Genomic DNA, 18,894 nt, shown 5'->3' with positions numbered 1-18,894 from the left:
TATTTTCAAAGTGTGGTTTTGTTGCCTGTTACTAATGTATACTTAGAGAAAGAGTAATGAAAAGAGAGCAATAAGAGTCATGAAAGACTAATAAGTGATAGGAATGTGCAGTAATCCAGGTTCAGAGAGCAACTTATGATTCAGTGTGGGATGTCAGTATCTGGTACTTATAAGGGACACCTTAACACGCATCCTTCCAGAGACTGTGCAGGAGCTGCAGAGTCAGAGAATGCCAATGTTTTAAAATGTTCCTGTTGTGCCTTGTCCGCTTTCCCCGCAGCCGGGGCCTTCTTATCTGCTTCTGAACACTGAGGAATGTCCTAGCATGCCTCCCGGCCCCAGCCCCGGCTCCATGCCCAGACAGGCTGAGGAAGAAGAAGCGCCTCCAGCCCCCAGCCCTGGCTCCATGCCCAGGCAAATGGAGCAACTAGACCCCTCCCCCTCCCCCACAGCATGTGAGTCTGAGGAAGGTCAATTACCAACAGCTGCAGACTGGAGTGACCCTCGCTTCAGGAGAATTGATAAGCGGCGTCAACAGAGGGAAGGGAGGGGCAGGCCTGGATAAGTGCTGAATCATGGAGCCACACCCCATGGTCTATATAAAGGATCTGCTTTCTGGCATTCTCTGAGTCAGGCAAAGTCTACCTTATCTTGCTGAAATCACTTTCTGGTCTCCTGCCTGCCTTGAGAACTTTGCTAGGACTTTGGCAGAGCTGCAGAGGCACGCCTGATTCGGATTTCCCTGACCCGGTCGTCAGTGGAGAAGTGGGACACGACAGTTCCCCACATAATGCTTGGTGCCTGCTCACATACCCTGCAGATCAGATATTGCTGTTGAATACAGATTGCTGCAAAGCTCTACTCAATGAACTTTCAAGGAAAGTCAATAAAGGTCTTGCGAAGCGTAAACCACAAAAGGAGAAGGTTTTCCTTGTGCAGATATGAATGAAAAATCTGCCATTGCAGACAAGTCTTCTAAGTACGTTGATCCAATGGGTGTTCGTCCAACTATCTTCAGTAAAGCTTAAGCTCTATGTAACAAAACAAGGACCTCGGAGGAATAGAATTCTATAATCATATTATGAGCATTTTAATAGCTGCTATAGAAGGTGGTTTTCTCACAGCCAGTCACAAAGTACACATATATCGGCCCTTGTACACCTACAGGGGTGTCTCACTACTAGTTTATCTTTCTCCTTTTTCTGAGTAATTGACACATTATTGAATGGAATTGAATACTTTACTTGGCCAAGGGTGATTAGACGCACAAGGAATTTGGTACAAAAATACTCTTGTGTACATGCAAAGCAACAGAATAATCTGATAAAAGGGGGAAAAAAGAAGACAAAGATAAATAATAACTACAGCCACAGGGAAATGTTCATCAGAATGATGGTATAAGGGGAAAAAACTGTCCCAGTGTCTAATTTTGGCATATAATGCCCTATAAGGCGGGGTCTCCAACCTGGGCCACTTTAAACCTGGCGGGCTTCAACTTCCAGCAAAGCTGGCTGGTGATTTCTGGAAGTTGAAGTCTGCCAGGCTTAAAGTGGTTCAGGTTGGAGATCCCTGCCCTATAGCACCATCCTGAGGGAAGGTGCTAAAACAGTTTATGTTCAAGATGTAAGAGGTCTGTGGATATTTAGTCAGCTCTTCTGACTCGCACAGTGTACAGCTCTATGGAAGACAGACTGGTTGCAATTGTTTTTGCAGGCTTAACTGCTGGAGTCTGTACCTGTACCAAACCAGACAGTTATAGAAGTACAAATAACATACTCAGTAATTCCTCTACAAAGCAGATTCTGGGGCAGTCTGAACTTCCTGCAGGAAGAACATTCTTTGTTGTATGCATTCTTTTTAATTAAGGTTCTAATGTTGAGCATCTATTTCAGGTCCTGGGAGATTGATTATACAACGCAAAAACTCTGATACTGTGCTGTTGAATATAGTAAGAGGCAGTAAAATAGAAGGGTTCCTCCTAAAATCCACTCTCCTCTCTATAGTTTTAAGCATGGTCAGCTCCAGATTGTTATGTAGAATAGAATAGAATTCTTTATTGGCCAAGTGTGATTGAACACACAAGGAATTTGTCTTTGGTGTATATGCTCTCAGTGTACATAAGGGGTATAAAATACATTCATCAAGAATAAAAAGATACAACACTTAGTGATAGTCAAGGTTACTAATAAGCTATTAAATCGTACTAGGAAACAAATAATGTATGTACATACAAATAATGTATGTACCATAGGGCCAGTTTTTGTTTAACCTCCCATCTATATGCAGATTCATCAGCGACTCAGATGAGGCCTATAATCATTATATTGTCTGCAAAGTTCAGAACTTTATCAGAGAGTTCCCTTGAGGTGCAATATCGAAAGAAAGTATTAGGCTGCACCACTTAACTGTTCTTTATTTTCTAATGCATTTAAGGCATTTGTGGGGTCCAGCTGTATTTTAGGAATTAAAAATAAGGATGTATGCTGATGCTTTGCACTATGCTAGATTCCCATTAAAATGTTTAAATCAAATTGTCAAACAGAAGTAGAACACAGAGCCAGATAGACATTAGTCAAAGTATCTGGAAGAATATTGATCCCCATGGATAGCATGCTGCACTTATACAGCTTCACATAATGAGAAAAAAAAACCCACTAAGATTACTGTTCTATTTCTTTACAAAGTAAGATTTAAACAAATTGAACATAACCGGTTTCTCAGAATTTTGAACTGATTTTTTTAAAAAGTCATGGATACGTTTTTCTTTTAACAGTTCTGTCCCTTCTATGGTGACCCTAAACTATTGAATGACTTGTCACAGAATTATTTCTTAAGTTGTAATGGTTTTTATTGTCGGGTACACTTGTAAATTGAAGTCTGGGCAGCGTTTAACTCTTATATCCTGACTTGTTAATACTGTAGATGCCTCTTTCTCCTACAGAATTTAAACAAGTTTTATACATCCCTGGGCAACTGCCCTTCTAATCTTAACAAAGCACTTTTCAGCAACTCTAAAAATGACAAGATTTAATAGTGGTCTGTATGAAAAAAGTAACACTATGAAATTCTGGTTATTTTATTACTGCTTTGGAGAAGGAGAATATGCAGGAGAATGTATAAATCATGGCAGACTACAAGTTGGATGTAATATGGATGTATTATTCTGGCATGCAAATAGGACACATCCATTGGCTTAAAATACTTGGTGAGCTAGAAGTTCTAATTTGAAATACTTATTAGGCTTCATTGTGTTTAATATGCTTCGGTTGGCAAGTGGGAGACTACTTTTCCTTTCATTCCCAAAGGTGGATGAAGCTATCGCAATCACTACATTTAATTTACATTTAAATTAAATGTAATTAGTAATGTTCATGCAATTATTTCCCATGTGTTAACAACTTTTTTCTTCTTAACACATTAAAAATTACAACCTCAGTGCAACTTTGGGAGGGGATTTGGCAGCAACGACAAATTGGCAGGCTGATCCCTAATTTTAAGGTATGGAAGAAATTAATCTAAAATACAACCATTCTAAGTGATGTGCATAAACTGGACCACAGGACAGACTTGGAAGTAGACTAGCTGAGATACATGTAAGTCGATGAAACTACATCATTAAAATATACTGTAAATAGTAACAACGTATGTAAAAATACTTTGGCCACCAAATGAGAAGAGAGGACATTGGAAAAGACCCTGAGGTTGGAAATGACTGAAGACAAAAGGAGAAGGGGATGGCAGAGAATGAGATAGCAATAGCACTTAGACTTATATACCGCTTCATAGTGCTTCACAGCCCTCGCTAAGCGGTTTACATAGTCAGCATATTGCTCCCAACAATCTGGGTCCTCATTTTACCCACCTAGGAAGGATGGAAGGCTGAGTCAACCTTGAGCCTGCTGAGATTTGATCTGCCAAATTGCAGGCAGCTGGTAGTTAGCAGAAGTAGCCTGTAGCACTGCATTCTAACTGCACCACTGCAGCTCTTATGGGGAATGGCCTGCCTATGGCATGCATTCCAGAGGTCACACGCAGCACCCTCTCTGATGGCATGTGAGGTGTCGCCCCAGTTTAAGCTCTGCTGCGCATGCACACACGCCTTCCACTGGCCATTTGGTCTTTGGGTCTCTGCTGCGCATGCGCAGGGAGCATATGCGCAGTGGAGCTGAACGCTGGCCAGCTGGTCTTCCGGTCTCTGCAGTGCATGTGCAGGATGGGGACATGTGGGAGGGTATGCGTATGTATAGGGGGGCACGCAGGGGCCGTTCGCACATGTGCGTGGTGCAGGGCGCATGTGGGAGGCTGTATGCACATTGCATTTTGGGGGTTTGGCCAGGCACATATGCATCCACGTGCACACACGCGCTTTCGTCACTCAGTCCGGAAAAGGTTAGACATCAATGGCCTACCCTATGAGATCGTTGGGTTGAAACAGCTATTGGAAAATGTCACAAAGCTATATATCTTTATCACCAACAGATGAACATAAATGCCTTGCAAATATGAAATAGCTTTATAAAAACATAACCTTTTCCCTTTTCTTAGTCAATAGAAAATACATTTATCTGTGGAAATCTACATTTTCTTTCTGACAAGAAAGTAACTGCATATGCAGTTTCATAGAGCTGCAAATATCAAACAGTTATTTCTATTCCATGCCGCCTTCTTCAGAACAGACAAGATCTTGTCACTCTATACTATACTTGTTATCCATGGATTTTTTTTCTTCATGGGAAAGCAGAAAGATGAAAAATATCCAACTTGTGTGAATACAATTTTAAATATAACAGCCAATAAAATATGCAAGGATAAAGAGGCACAAACGTGCCTACCGTTCCTGTCCTTTTGTTTCTTTCCCTATATATATATATATATATATATATATTTGTTTTCTGAGGTTTTCGCGGGTGTTTGTATGTAGGTCTTTGGTTATTCGGGTTTTCTCCCGCGTAAAATTGGAAGTGTCTTGGCGACGTTTCGACGAAGTCTCATTCGTCATCTTCAGGCTTCAGCTTACGTGCTTCTGGAGCTCCCAGAAGCAAGCTGAAGCCTGAAGATGACGAATGAGACTTCGTCAAACGCCGCCAAGACACTTCCAATTTTACGGAGAAAACCCGAATAACTAAAGATATATATATATATATATATATATATATATATATATATATATATATATATATATATATATACACATATACATATACATATATATATATATATATATATATATGCTTATACTTCCTTGTTTCTCCTCATATATTTGTTTATACATTATATAATCTTTTTGTGTTATGCCTGTATATATTGTTTTGACAAAATTAAATAAATAAATAAAAATAAAAATATGGAAAGTGCCTGGTTAGACAAAAAGCACATTACAAGCAAGCTTTCAGTTTTAATATTTCTTTTAACATATAATAAACTTTAAATTTTGGATTTTTTAAAAGAGCAGTTAGATTTGTTGTCTAACTTCCCTACGGAAGTTGTATGGATCAGCTACCACTGATTTTACAATCTGATTTTAAGTTTAATATTAAAGTTAAATATCCAGCAGTATTATTTACCATAATAGCTAATTGGAACTTCTGATGCCAAAGCAATATCATTTATGTGCTCCAGATTATGACTAGCAGGTGTTGATACAATTTTTAATGTGAACTGACGACGTTTGTATGTATATATGTATTTATTACAACATTTCAACACCACTGTATTTCAACCAGATTGATGTTAGCTCCTTTGCAGACAGGAATCCAGAACCATGAATGCTACAGTGGTGAAATCCACTTACCTTCGTATCAGTTCGGGAATGGGAGCACATAAGCAGAGGGTCAAAAATGGGATGCTCCGCCCACCCACCACTGGGACTACCAGTTCACACGAGCCGGATAGATCCAGCCAGATTTCACCGCTGGAATACTAACACTACTTTTCTTATAAGGTTACAATAACAGCATCTTGCAAGTTTGAAGAATTAGGATGGTTCCTTTCTCAGATGCTTTCTCCACCTTTATCCTTATTATTTAGATTCAGATTCCTCTTTTCTGACCGTTGTCTAGACTGTGGTACTTCCTCCTATATCCCAAGTTTATTCTCACAGACCATTACAGCAATCCATAAATCGCTCCACCATAGATACCACAAGAAATTATAAAATAGCCTAATCCACCACTCACATTGAAACTCCACTTGAATAGGGTGGTTTTCACAGCTTTGTCAAAGGCAAATAAGATGGGGTTGCCCTGTGATTCAGGGGCGAGGATATTCCATAGCATGAGGCCAACAGTGAGAAAGGGCTTCCTTGAGTCTCCCTGGGCAGTGGAGGCCCTCAAGAACTCTTCCTGGGATGAATCTGCGTAGGCTGATTCTAGATGGGAGAGATGAACACAGAGGTACATGAGTGCCAAACTATGTAGAGCGTTAAAGATTGAAACCTACACCTTGAATTGGGCATAGAAGTAAATTGGGATCCAATGAAGAAGCATGAAAATAAATGCATGCTTCTTGTGTTTCTACATGTTGCTTTCAGACAATACTGGTAGTCCTTGACTTACAACCATTCATTTACTAACTATTAAAAGTTACTAAACACCATTACAATGGCACTGAAAAAGTGACTTATGACCATTTTTCACAGTTACAACCTCTGCAGCTTGTCAACTGGCTCATATTTATGACGTTTGCAATGTCCCAGGGTCATGTGATCATCTTTTGCAACTTTCTGACAAGCAAAATCAGTAGGGAAGCCACATTCATTTAACAACCATGTTACTTATTTAACGACTGCAGTGATTCGCCCAACAACGTGGGCAAGAAAGGCCACAAAATGGGGCAAAACTCACTTAACAAATGTCTCACTTAGCGGCATAAATTTTAGGCTATGTTGTGACCATAAGTTGAGGATTACCTGTATTGCTGATGTTTGGTCTTAAAGTTTCATATTAAAATGGCATAACAGCCCTTTTCCGGCATTGCAACGTTCAAATCAACTCAAATACTTTTATTATGGACTTTGATCAGCCTTTATGATAGGAAAAGATTTGGCACAGGAATTCATTATTGGAGGGGGATGTAAGAGACAAATTCACATCATGTGCAATCAGTTGCATGACCTTACAAAGATATTTGGCTCCCTGGTATGTGAGTATAGAATTAAAAAAAACAATACACAGACAATTTATCAGTATGTCTATCAGTATGATCGGAGCTCCTCTCTGAGGGAAATGGGCGCTTAAGAAATAAGGTATCTAATTCTACACATAATAAGAGCCGCAAGAATATCTTATGAACAGAACTGGAAAAATGAGAACATACCATCAGAGGAGAAAGTGATAAGGAAAATTCTGGACTGTGCTGAGATGGATAAATTAACAAAGGAGATAAAAGAAAAGGAAGATAGAGAATATTATATAGTATGGAATAAATTGTATAATTGGATAGAAATTAGAAATGGTAAATGACGAAAAAGGGGAAAAGTTCACCCAAAAAAAAGGTAGTGCATGAAAGAAAAGATATTGTTAGGATGACAGATATGATGGAATATATATAGAAATAAGAGATAATGGGACAAAAAGATAAGCATAATTAAAGAAAACGAGGGGAAAATATAAATAATAGAGGATTACCGATACGAAGCTGATGTAAAGAAGGAGTATATGTTTTATGTTAGTGTTTGTTACGTCTTGTTGTTTTTTAAAAAATAAAGTATTTTAAAAAAAGAAATAAGGAACATAAATTATTATATATAAAATTTAAAGATGACTGAGGTGATCAGAGCACTTCGTGGGGCATCATAAAAAGGACATCATTTGAGGATACGGTCAAGAGGTTCTACCTCCCTGGATCTACATGGGCAAAGGGCCGCGGTGTGGCTCAGGCTGTAAGAAGCCTGTTATTAAAACACAGCTGCCTGCAATTACTGCAGGTTCTAGTCCCACCAGGTCCAAGGTTGACTCAGCCTTCCATCCTTTATAAGGTAGGTAAAATGAGGACCCAGATTGTTGGGGGGGCAATAAGTTGACTTTGTAAATATACAAATAGAATGAGACTATTGCCTTACACACTGTAAGCCGCCCTGAGTCTTCGGAGAAGGGCGAGATATAAATGTAAAAAAAAAAAAAAAGTCCCTGTCTATAAAGAATCCCACGAAAGCTTCCTGACAGCAATGCAGTCCATCAAAGTGGACTCTGGAAAAGGCCCATCTATATTTACTTAGAATTAGATTGTATAGATATCCTGCAGAAGAGAGTTTACAGCTCTCTAAAATTTGGCAATAAGAGTTCAGAAACATTAATGATAACATTTTGGCAATCAATGCCCCTAATTCTTTCTATGCTATTGATTTGGCTTCTCTCAAGAGTTAACTGGCTTACATATTCAGGAGAGAGGCCAAGACTGCAAAACTCTTTCCATAGGTACGGTGCCAGTGAGATTGATAGCTGTCTGACGACAGCAGAGGTATCAGGCCAGTAGTGTCAAAAATGATTCTGAGTCCTGGGATTAGCATCCTGCTCCAGGCCTGACAGTTAATGCTTGGCACACTCACTTCAAACCTCAAGACTGCGTTAGGGTGCAATTTAAGGGTGCTAAATAAGTCCTAAGAAAATGATTTCCTAAGTCCTTAGGCTTTTGTATGGCCCAAGTATGGCATCCACATAATAGTTGGGCAACTGTTTTAGCCAGAAAGTATTGGATTGCCACTGGAATGTAATTAACCCTGTTGCCTATAAAATTTAGTTATTGCTAGTGCACTCTTTTGGGCAGTAGAAGTGACATAATTTATTTGGACTGTTAATTTCCCAAAAGCCTGAAATAACGATATCCAAGATTTAAACCATCTGATTTGCTGTTTCCCAGGAATCAGTTTTTTTACTTGTGCCTTTGTCATTTGTTGGAAAACTGATATCATATGATACGATATGGTAAAACTTTGGACTTATCATAGTTGATAATTAAGTGTTCCTCATTACAGTGGGATGCTAGGGTTCTTAGTGCTCGCTTGCTATGGGGCATTTTTACCAAAAATTGAAAGCGAACTCCAGTTTTCAGCAAAAATTTCATAAAATGCAGTCATTAATGAAGGATGCAGCAAATGAATATAAATGCAGACCAGTTGCTGAGCACTTGAAATGTGGTCACATGACTATGGTGCAGGGGCCCAACCACTGGAACTTTACTTTTAAGGTGGGCCTTGTAACTTTGAATGGTCACAAAGTGACTGATTGTAATTTGAGGACTATCCATCTGTATATTGGTTTTCTTGTACCATACAGATGACAGCAGAGCTCTGTGAAGCAACGGTCATATTCTTATGATTTTCCTTTAGTCCCCCTCTTCCTTCAGTTGCTCCATTCATACTCGGTGTTGCACTTTCAACAGCCATATGAGTTTGCAAACCTGCAGTTCCCTTCAAATTGCTCAAAGCTGCTGTAGCAATCTTGGAGAAGAAAGCCTATGACTCCTTTGCTAGATAGATTCAGACCTGACTGTTTATAATGAGAGGCTGACAGAACACATGACAAATTACATCTCACCGGGGGAGGTAATGATGTATTATGCATCTTAGTAAAGGAAAAAAGTGCTTTGCATCACAGGGGAAAAAAGGGTTTCTGTACACTGGAGTTGTCTGCACTTTAAGCCAAAGCTCCTTACTTTAGCCCAAAGCTTTACCCTGTGACCCTGCATAACTCAGAAAGAGGAAGGAAGGAAGGAAGAAAGCATTGCTTCATTTTTAAAGTTTTCTCTGCACAGATAAAAGAACATTTGTCTCTGTTCGGGAGAATGTGATGAGTCATAATTCTTCATCTTCTCCATTGCAGAGAAAGACATCATTATACAGAACCAGTTTTTCTAAATAAAGAACTTCTGGGGTTTTGGGGTGTGTGTGAGGGGTTGTAAAGTTATATCTGTCTTGTGGGCAAGAGGTTACCATCTTTTTCCCCCTGAAAAGTAAGGTGAAAAGTAAGATGAAAGGTTAAGGATTTGCCCACCCTTGATCTATCCATGAAATAATATGTTCAGTTTATGGTGTCTTCCAAAAATTGCTGTTTTTAGAACAGGAATATTCATTCTCCCAGAAAAACTAGCCTTACTTTAGAGAGAGAGAAAAGGAAGATGGAAGTAGCCATCAGATAGTTCTGACTGGATTTGGTACTTTAATTATTGGTTCCTTCCTAAAGATTTAGGATGGCTAAAGTTCTCATCATCATATGTGCTATTGGCAGGGGGGCAGAGATCGACCGCGAGGCGCCTCACGTGTGGGGTGCCACAGGGGTCGATTCTCTCGCCTCTCCTGTTCAACATCTATATGAAGCCGCTGGGTGAGATCATCAGTGGTTTTGGGGTGAGGTACCAACTGTACGCTGATGATACGCAGCTGTACTTTTCCACCCCAGGCCACCCCAACGAAGCTGTTGAAGTACTGTCCCGGTGTCTGGAAGCCGTACAGGTCTGGATGGGGAGAAACAGGCTCAAGCTCAATCCCTCCAAGATGGAGTGGCTGTGGATGCCGGCACCCGGTACAGTCAGCTCCAGCCGCAGCTGACTGTTGGGGGCGAGTCATTGGCCCCAATGGAGAGGGTGCGCAACTTGGGCGTTCTCCTGGATGGGCGGTTGTCTTTTGAAGATCACTTGACGACCGTCTCCAGGAGAGCTTTTATCAGGTCTGCCTGATTCGCCAGTTGCACCCCTTCCTTGACCGGGATGCCCTATGCACGGTCACTCATGCTCTTGTTACCTCTCGCTTGGATTACTGCAATGCTCTCTACATGGGGCTCCCCTTGAAGAGCACCCGGAGGCTCCAGTTGGTTCAGAACCTGATTAAATTAAGCAATGTCGGCTGGTGGCCCCCAGGGGAAGGGCCTTCTCTGTGGGGGCTCCCACCCTCTGGAATGAACTCCCCCCAGGACTCCGCCAATTGCCTGACCTTCGGACCTTCCGCCGTGAGTTGAAGACATATCTATTTATTCGCACAGGATTGGCATAGAAATTTTAGTAGTTTTTAATATTTTGGATGTAAATTTATGGGGTTTTTACAGTTTTAAAGGGATTTTATTTTGGCCGTATATTTAATAAGTTTTTTAATTATTGTTTTACTGTGTATATTTTTTGTTTTATTCTGGCTGTGAACCGCCCTGAGTCCTTCGGGAGAAGGGCGGTATAAAAATCTAATAAAATCTAAATCTAAATCTAATCTATTCTAAATAATGCAACTTTTTGTAATTGATGAGTTGAGATTCTACCCATTCCTATAATGCTTTTTCAGATATTTTGATATGGTACCAAATGCATCTTCCACTATTAGCACTACTATTACTTCCTTTTTGCACATTGACTCTACCTTTATTTGAAGTTCTGTATATTCTTTCTAACTTTCCAAGGTCAGTTATCCATACTTATTTTTTCTACAGTCATATCTGTCTTATTTATGGTTAATTGCTCAATCATCTAGGTGTTTAGTCTGGATTTGGCATTTTTATCCAACTATTGAGCCCTTCCCAAGAACTATTATTATTATTACTGGTGGCACAGTCAGCCAGATATTTAGACTGGATCTGACATTTTAATCTATTTATTGAGTCCTTCCCAAGCATCTGGGATGGGCAGATATTGTTGTTTCATGGTGTTAAAGATATCATCACAGAATTATTATGGTTGGTGGTAAAATTAGCCAGATGTTTAGACTAGATTTGGCATTCTTATCCACCTATCAAGTTCTTCTCAAGGACCTGGGATGTGCAAATGTTTCATCATGTTAAAGATATCATCACAGAATTATTATGGTTGGTGGTAAAATTAGCCAGATGTTTAGACTAGATTTGGCATTCTTATCCACCTATCAAGTTGTTCTCAAGGACCTGGGATGTGCAAATGTTTCATCATGTTAAAGATATCATCACAGAATTATTATGGTTGGTGGTAAAATTAGCCAGATGTTTAGACTAGATTTGGCATTCTTATCCACCTATCAAGTTGTTCTCAAGGACCTGGGATGTGCAAATGTTTCATCATGTTAAAGATATCATCACAGAATTATTATGGTTGGTGGTAAAATTAGCCAGATGTTTAGACTAGATTTGGCATTTTTATCCAACTATTGAGTCTTTTCCAAGAACTATTATTATTACTGGTGGCACAGTCAGCCAGATATTTAGACTGGATCTGACATTTTAATCTATTTATTGAGTCCTTCGGGAGAAGGGCGGTATAAAATCTAATAAAATCTAAATCTAATCTATTCTAAATAATGCAACTTTTGTAACTGATGAGTTGAGATTCTATCCATTCCTATAATGCTTTTTCAGATATTTTGATATGGTACCAAATGCATCTTCCACTATTAGCACTACTATTACTTCCTTTTTGCACATTGACTCTACCTTTATTTGAAGTTCTGTATATTCTTTCTAACTTTCCAAGGTCAGTTATCCATACTTATTTTTTCTACAGTCATATCTGGCTTATTTATGGTTAATTGCTCAATCATCTAGGTGTTTAGTCTGGATTTGGCATTTTTATCCAACTATTGAGTCCTTGCTAAGAACTATTATTATTATTATTATTATTATTATTATTATTATTATTATTATTATTATTATTATTATTATTATTATTATTATTATTATTATTATTATTATTATTATTATTATTATTATTATTATTACTGGTGGCACAGTCAGCCAGATATTTAGACTGGATCTGACATTTTAATCTATTTATTGAGTCCTTCCCAAGCATCTGGGATGGGCAGATATTGTTGTTTCATCATGTTAAAGATACAGGTAGTCCACGACTTACAACAGTTGACTTAGTGACCATCTGAAGTCACAATGGCACTGAACAAAGTGACTTGTGACCATTTCTCACACTTATGATCGTTGCAGCATCCTCATAATTACATGATTCACATTTGGATGCTTGACAACTGACTCGTATTTATGATGGTTGCAGTATCCCAGGGTCACGTGATTCCCGTGTTACTAATTTAACAATTGCAGTGATTCACGTAACAAGTGTGGCAAGAAAAGTCGTAAAATGGGGCAAAGCTCACTTAATGCATTTCTCACCTAGCAATATAAATTTTGGACTCAATTGTGGTCCTACATTGAGGATTACCTGTATTGACACAGGATGTAAGCAGTTCCGAGAATTTTGCAATTCACTGATGTAATTTTGTCAATGCCAGCGGTGTTCTAGTAGTTACACTTCGCAAAGTTTATTTATTTTTATTTATTTATTTATTTTGTCACAACAATATATGTAACTATCATACAGAAAGGTTATATAGTATATAAAGGTATAAGTATATATATATATATATATATATATATATATATATATATATTTTTTATTTATTTATTGCAGCATCCTCATAATTACATGATTCACATTTGGATGCTTGACAACTGACTCGTATTTATGATGGTTGCAGTATCCCAGGGTCACGTGATTCCCGTGTTACTAATTTAACAATTGCAGTGATTCACGTAACAAGTGTGGCAAGAAAAGTCGTAAAATGGGGCAAAGCTCACTTAATGCATTTCTCACCTAGCAATATAAATTTTGGACTCAATTGTGGTCCTACATTGAGGATTACCTGTATTGACACAGGATGTAAGCAGTTCCGAGAATTTTGCAATTCACTGATGTAATTTTGTCAATGCCAGCGGTGTTCTAGTAGTTACACTTCGCAAAGTTTATTTATTTTGTCACAACAATATATGTAACTATCATACAGAAAGGTTATATAGTATATAAAGGTATAAGTATATATATACTTCCTATATATATACCTTCCTATATATACCTTCCTATATATATATCTATATATATATAGGAAGAAGAAAAGAAAAACAATAGGACAGGAACAGTAGGCACGTTTGTGCGCTTATGCACGCCCCTTATGGTCCTCTTAGGAATGGGGTGAGGTCAATAGTAGAAAGTTTTTGGTTAAAGCTTTTAGGATTATGAGAAGAGACCACAGAGTCAGGTAAAGTATTCCAAGCACTGATGATTCTGTTACAGAAGTCATATTTTCTGCAATCTAGATTAAAGTGGTTGACATTAAGTTTAAATCTATTGGTTGCTCTTGTATTATTGCAATTAAAGCTGAAGTAGTCTTTGACAGGAAGGACATTACAATAGATGATTCTATGAGTTAAACTTAGATCTTGTCGAAGGTGACGGAGTTCCAAGTTTTCCAAGCCCAGGATTTCAAGTCTAGTGGGATAAGGTATTTTGTTGTTTACAGAGGAATGGAGAACTCTTCTTGTAAAATATTTCTGGACACGTTCAATTGTATTGATGTCAGAGATATGGTGAGGGTTCCAAACAGGTGGTGAGCTGTATTCTAGAATTGGTCTAGCAAATGTTTTATATGCTCTGGTTAGTAGTGTAGTGTTTTTGGGAAAGAAGCTACGCAAGATTAGGTTTACAACTCTTAGAGCCTTTTTTGCTATGTATTTGCAGTGGGCTTTGGCACTTAGATCATTTGACATGAAAACTCCAAGGTCTTTAATGGGATGGGGGTCATCTGTGAGGTAATGTCCATCAAGCAAGTACTTAGTGTTTGGGTTCTTTTTTCCTATATGTAAGACTGAGCATTTGCTGGTTGAGATTTGGAGTTGCCAAGTTTTAGACCAAGCGGTTAGATGATCAAGGTCTTTTTGAATGATAGATGTATTATCAGTGGTGTTAAATAGTTTGACATCGTCAGCAAAGAACACAATTACTTGAGATATGGTCACAAAGATCATTAATGTATAGTATGAAGAGTGTTGGTTCAAGGACGCTGCCTTGAGGAACGCCACTCTTGACAGGAACAGGATTTGATAGAGCATTGCCAATTTTGACCACTTGTTGTCTGTTAGACAGAAAAGCAGATATCCATTTGTGAAGGGGTCCTGAAATGCCGTAGGATTTTAGTTTTAGGAGAAGTTTATCATGTACTACTGAGTCAAAAGTCAGAAGTCTATGTAGATTGCATCTATTGTTTTGCCTTGATCGAGATTTGTAGTCCATATGTTTTTACAGTGGAGAAGTTGTAAGTTGCATGATAATTTTTTCCTAAAACCAAATTGTTTATTGGAGAGTAGGTTGTTTGCTTCTAAGTGTGAGGTAATGGATTGGTTGATGATTGATTCCATGACTTTGCAGGTGACACAGCATAGAGAGATTGGTCTGTAATTTTCGACTAAACTGGGGTCTCCTTTTTTGAAGATAGGGATGACTGTGGCCAGTGACCAAAGTTTGGGAAGGGAACTGGTAGTGAAAGCTTTATCAAAGATTATGCTTAGGGGTTCTGCTATATTAGTGGAAAGTTTTTTTAAGAAGTAGGCACATAGTCCATCGGGTCCAATAGATAGCGATGGTTTTATGTTATGAAGAGCTTTTCCAACATTTTCTTCTGTGAAGTCTATATGAGTTAAGTCATCATGTTCATTGCTGGTACGTTTGTGGAATGTCGGATATGTGTCATCGCTATTAACAAAAACTGAGCCAAAGAATATGTTGAAGAGGTTGGCTTTAACTGTTTCGTCATTGCATTCTTTGTTGTTAGAATCTTTTAGTGGTGGGATGGATCTTGTGTCTTTAAGTTTATTGTTAACAAAATTATAAAAGGCACGATTGGAATTTGTGCGCAGAAGGTCCTCTTCTTGTTTGGTGTGGTAATTTGTGCATTCAGTTTTTATTTGGTTGCATATATTTCTGTAGCGGTTTTTGAAATTTGCTACAAAGCCTTTTTTGTTTCTTTTCCAGAGGGATTTTTTTTTTGATTGAAGCTTTTTTATTGATATGGGTAGTTTGCTTTTCCTGATTATGGTTGTCATTTGTGGTACATATAGTTTAATGACTCTACTGATTTCAAGTAGGAAAACTCTATAGTGGTCTTCAGCAGTTATGCAGTTTGCAAACAGATTTTGCCAGTCCAGAAATGAAAGATTGTTGTTTATAAGATTGTAGTTGGCTTTTTTGAAGGTGTAGATGGGGATACTATTGTTATGACGATTTGAGTATGGACGTATATTGAGACGAAAATTCTACATGAGTTTGTAAAGGTAAATTTGATGGGCAGTATTAGCTGAATCTACATACAACTACAGTCTTTGCTGGGCTCAGTTGTGGTCATAAGTCGAGGATTACCTGCATGGCTATTTTGTAGAATTTTAACATGTGAAGAACAAGATGTTTGGCACTTCTATTCCATGCAGGTAATGACAGTTTTTGTCCTTTATCTCTTGTTATCTAAATACCAGCATGGCCTTATTTTTTTCAAATAGAGTGGCAATATTACCCACCTCACAATATCTCTGGTTTGCAACCATGCTATATAGGGAGACAACCCACTATTTCTTAAATGTATTGGAGGTTTACGCAACTAAAATGTCAGAAAATTTGCTTCACAGAAGAGACAAAGACCTAACTACATACTAATTTCATTTAGCTTCATCTTTCTAAATTGAAAATGAACAGTTGATCAGCTCTAAATAGCTTTGGCATGGAAACCTCCTTTGACAATTCCATGACAGATTTCCCTCTTTTCTGTGGCACTGAGCTTTTCGGAGAGAAATGTATCACTTAGCTGGTGTCAGTCACACTGGGTTTGTGCTGGTTTTAGAAGCAACCAGTAAAAGAAGAAAAGAGAAGGCAGAGTTATTACTTAATGAAAAAGGATTGCTTGAAATTGAGAGGTTTACGGTTCTGCATTTAGTGCAGGTTTCAGTCCTGGCTGTCAAAACCACAAGTTGTATAGATATGTGTGTATTGGTATAGAACAGAGCTGTACTGTAAGTAGAGAAGCCCATCCCCCCCAATTCAAATTTGCTGTGAACTCACTAGGATGGCAGTATTGGCCTGCTTGAAAGGGTTGTTTAACGATTAATGAGGTAAGGTAATTTAAGAGACAGCATGATGCAGTAAGTAGATTAGGTTCAAATTCATTCTCTGATCTCAAACTCACTGGTCTGACTTACCTTATCTCACTTAATTGATTTGAGGCAAAAAAGAGAGAAGGGAACAAAGTTTGAAAGACATCTTGTACTTCTTAGATGAAAGCTGTGATACAAACATAATTTTGAAGTAGATGAGGGATACAGAGTATACAGAACTACAGTAACTGTGATAAATATGGAAGTCACTGTTGGTAACCTACATTCAATTCAGCCCCAAGTTAGTTCAAAAGGTGACAGGAATCCAATTATCAGGGGTGGAAATCATTTTTTTCACTGTATGGTGACTAAGTTCATTTATTATTTTGGTTATTGTCTGAAGGATATTTTTTGTCTGAAGCCATGAAGTATCACCTACGAACTGAACAGAATAGGTTTATCAGCCCAAATCTACCAAAGACTTTATGTGCAATCCAGTTAGACACTTGTAAAATGGCTTTATTTTCATAGGAAAGTACCTTTAAGTTAGAAAAGTTCTTTCTTTCTCAGAGAAGCGGGAAGCTATAGATTTTAATTTTATTTTGGCTAAAATATAGCAAACATTTGTGGATGCTTATTTATTCATCTAACTAACTGCAAAATGGAAATTCTTATCCATGTGCAAAATTAAATCTTATAATAATAATATCAGAGTTGGAAGGGACCTTGGAGGTCTTCTAGTCCAACCCCCTGCCCAGGCAGGAAACCCTACACCATTTCAGACAAATGGCTATCCAACATTTTCTTAAAAATTTCCAGTGTTGGAGCATTTACAATTTCTGCAGGCAAGTTGTTCCACTGATTAATTGTTCTAACTGTCAGGAAATTTCTCCTTAGTTCTAGGTTGCTTCCCTCCTTGATTAGTTTCCACCCATTGCTTCTTGTTCTACCCTCAGGTGCTTTGGAGAATAGTTTGACTCCCTCTTCTTTGTGGCGACCCCTGAGATATTGGAACACTGCTATCATGTCTCTCCTAGTCCTTCTTTTCATTAAACTAGACATACTGAGTTCCTGCAACCGTTCTTCATAAGTTTTAGCCTCCAGTCCCCTAATCATCTTTGTTGCTCTTCTCTGCACTCTTTCTAGAGTCTCAACATCCTTTTTACATAGTGGCGACCAAAACTGAATGCAATATTCCAGGTGTGGCCTTACCAAGGCATTATAAAGTGGTATTAACACTTCACGTGATCTTGATTCTATCCCTTTGTTTATGCAGCCCAGAACTGTGTTGGTTTCTTTGGCAGCTGCTGCACACTGCTGGCTCATATCTAAATGATTGTCCACTAGGACTCCAAGATCCCTCTCACAGTTACTACTATTGAGCAAGGTACCACATATCCGGTACCTGTGCATTTTGTTTTTTTTGGCCTAAATGTAGTACCTTACTTTTTTCACTCTTGAATTTCATTTTGTTAGATAGTGCCCAATGTTCAAGTCTGTCAAGATCTTTCTGTATCTTGAGCCTGTCTTCTGGAGTGTTGGCTATTCCTGCCAGCTTGGTGTCTTAGTTCTTTCCTGCTACAGTGGGAATGTTATCAGTGTCCTTCTCTTCATTTGTACATAGAGAATTAATATTTTTTTCTCATTCACACTTGTACAAACACAGGCACACACCAAACCAAATATTGTGGCCTCAGAACTCAGAATATTGAGAATATTTGTTGTAGAAAATAAGGAAGATGAACTTGATAGAGATATGTATGATTCATTGCCTAGGCAAAAGGGGCTGCAATATTGTTAAAGTCGAAAAAGAGGTAACATTCAGAAGTGGATCAGACAGATGCCTCCTTAATTCATTGATCTACAAGTAGTCCTTGCCTTATGACCACAATTGGGACCAGAATTTCCATTGTTAAGCAAGGCACTTGTTAAGTTAGCCATACCCAATTTTACAACCATGAATTACTGTAGTTGTTAACTGAATTATGTGTTCACTAAGTGACTCTGCCTTCCCTCATTAACTTTGCTT

This window comes from Ahaetulla prasina, chromosome 3 (assembly GCF_028640845.1).
Source record: "Ahaetulla prasina isolate Xishuangbanna chromosome 3, ASM2864084v1, whole genome shotgun sequence".
Classification (NCBI taxonomy): Eukaryota; Metazoa; Chordata; class Lepidosauria; order Squamata; family Colubridae; genus Ahaetulla; species Ahaetulla prasina.
The sequence above is the reverse complement of the archived record's forward strand: the minus strand, read 5'-3'. Positions refer to the sequence as shown.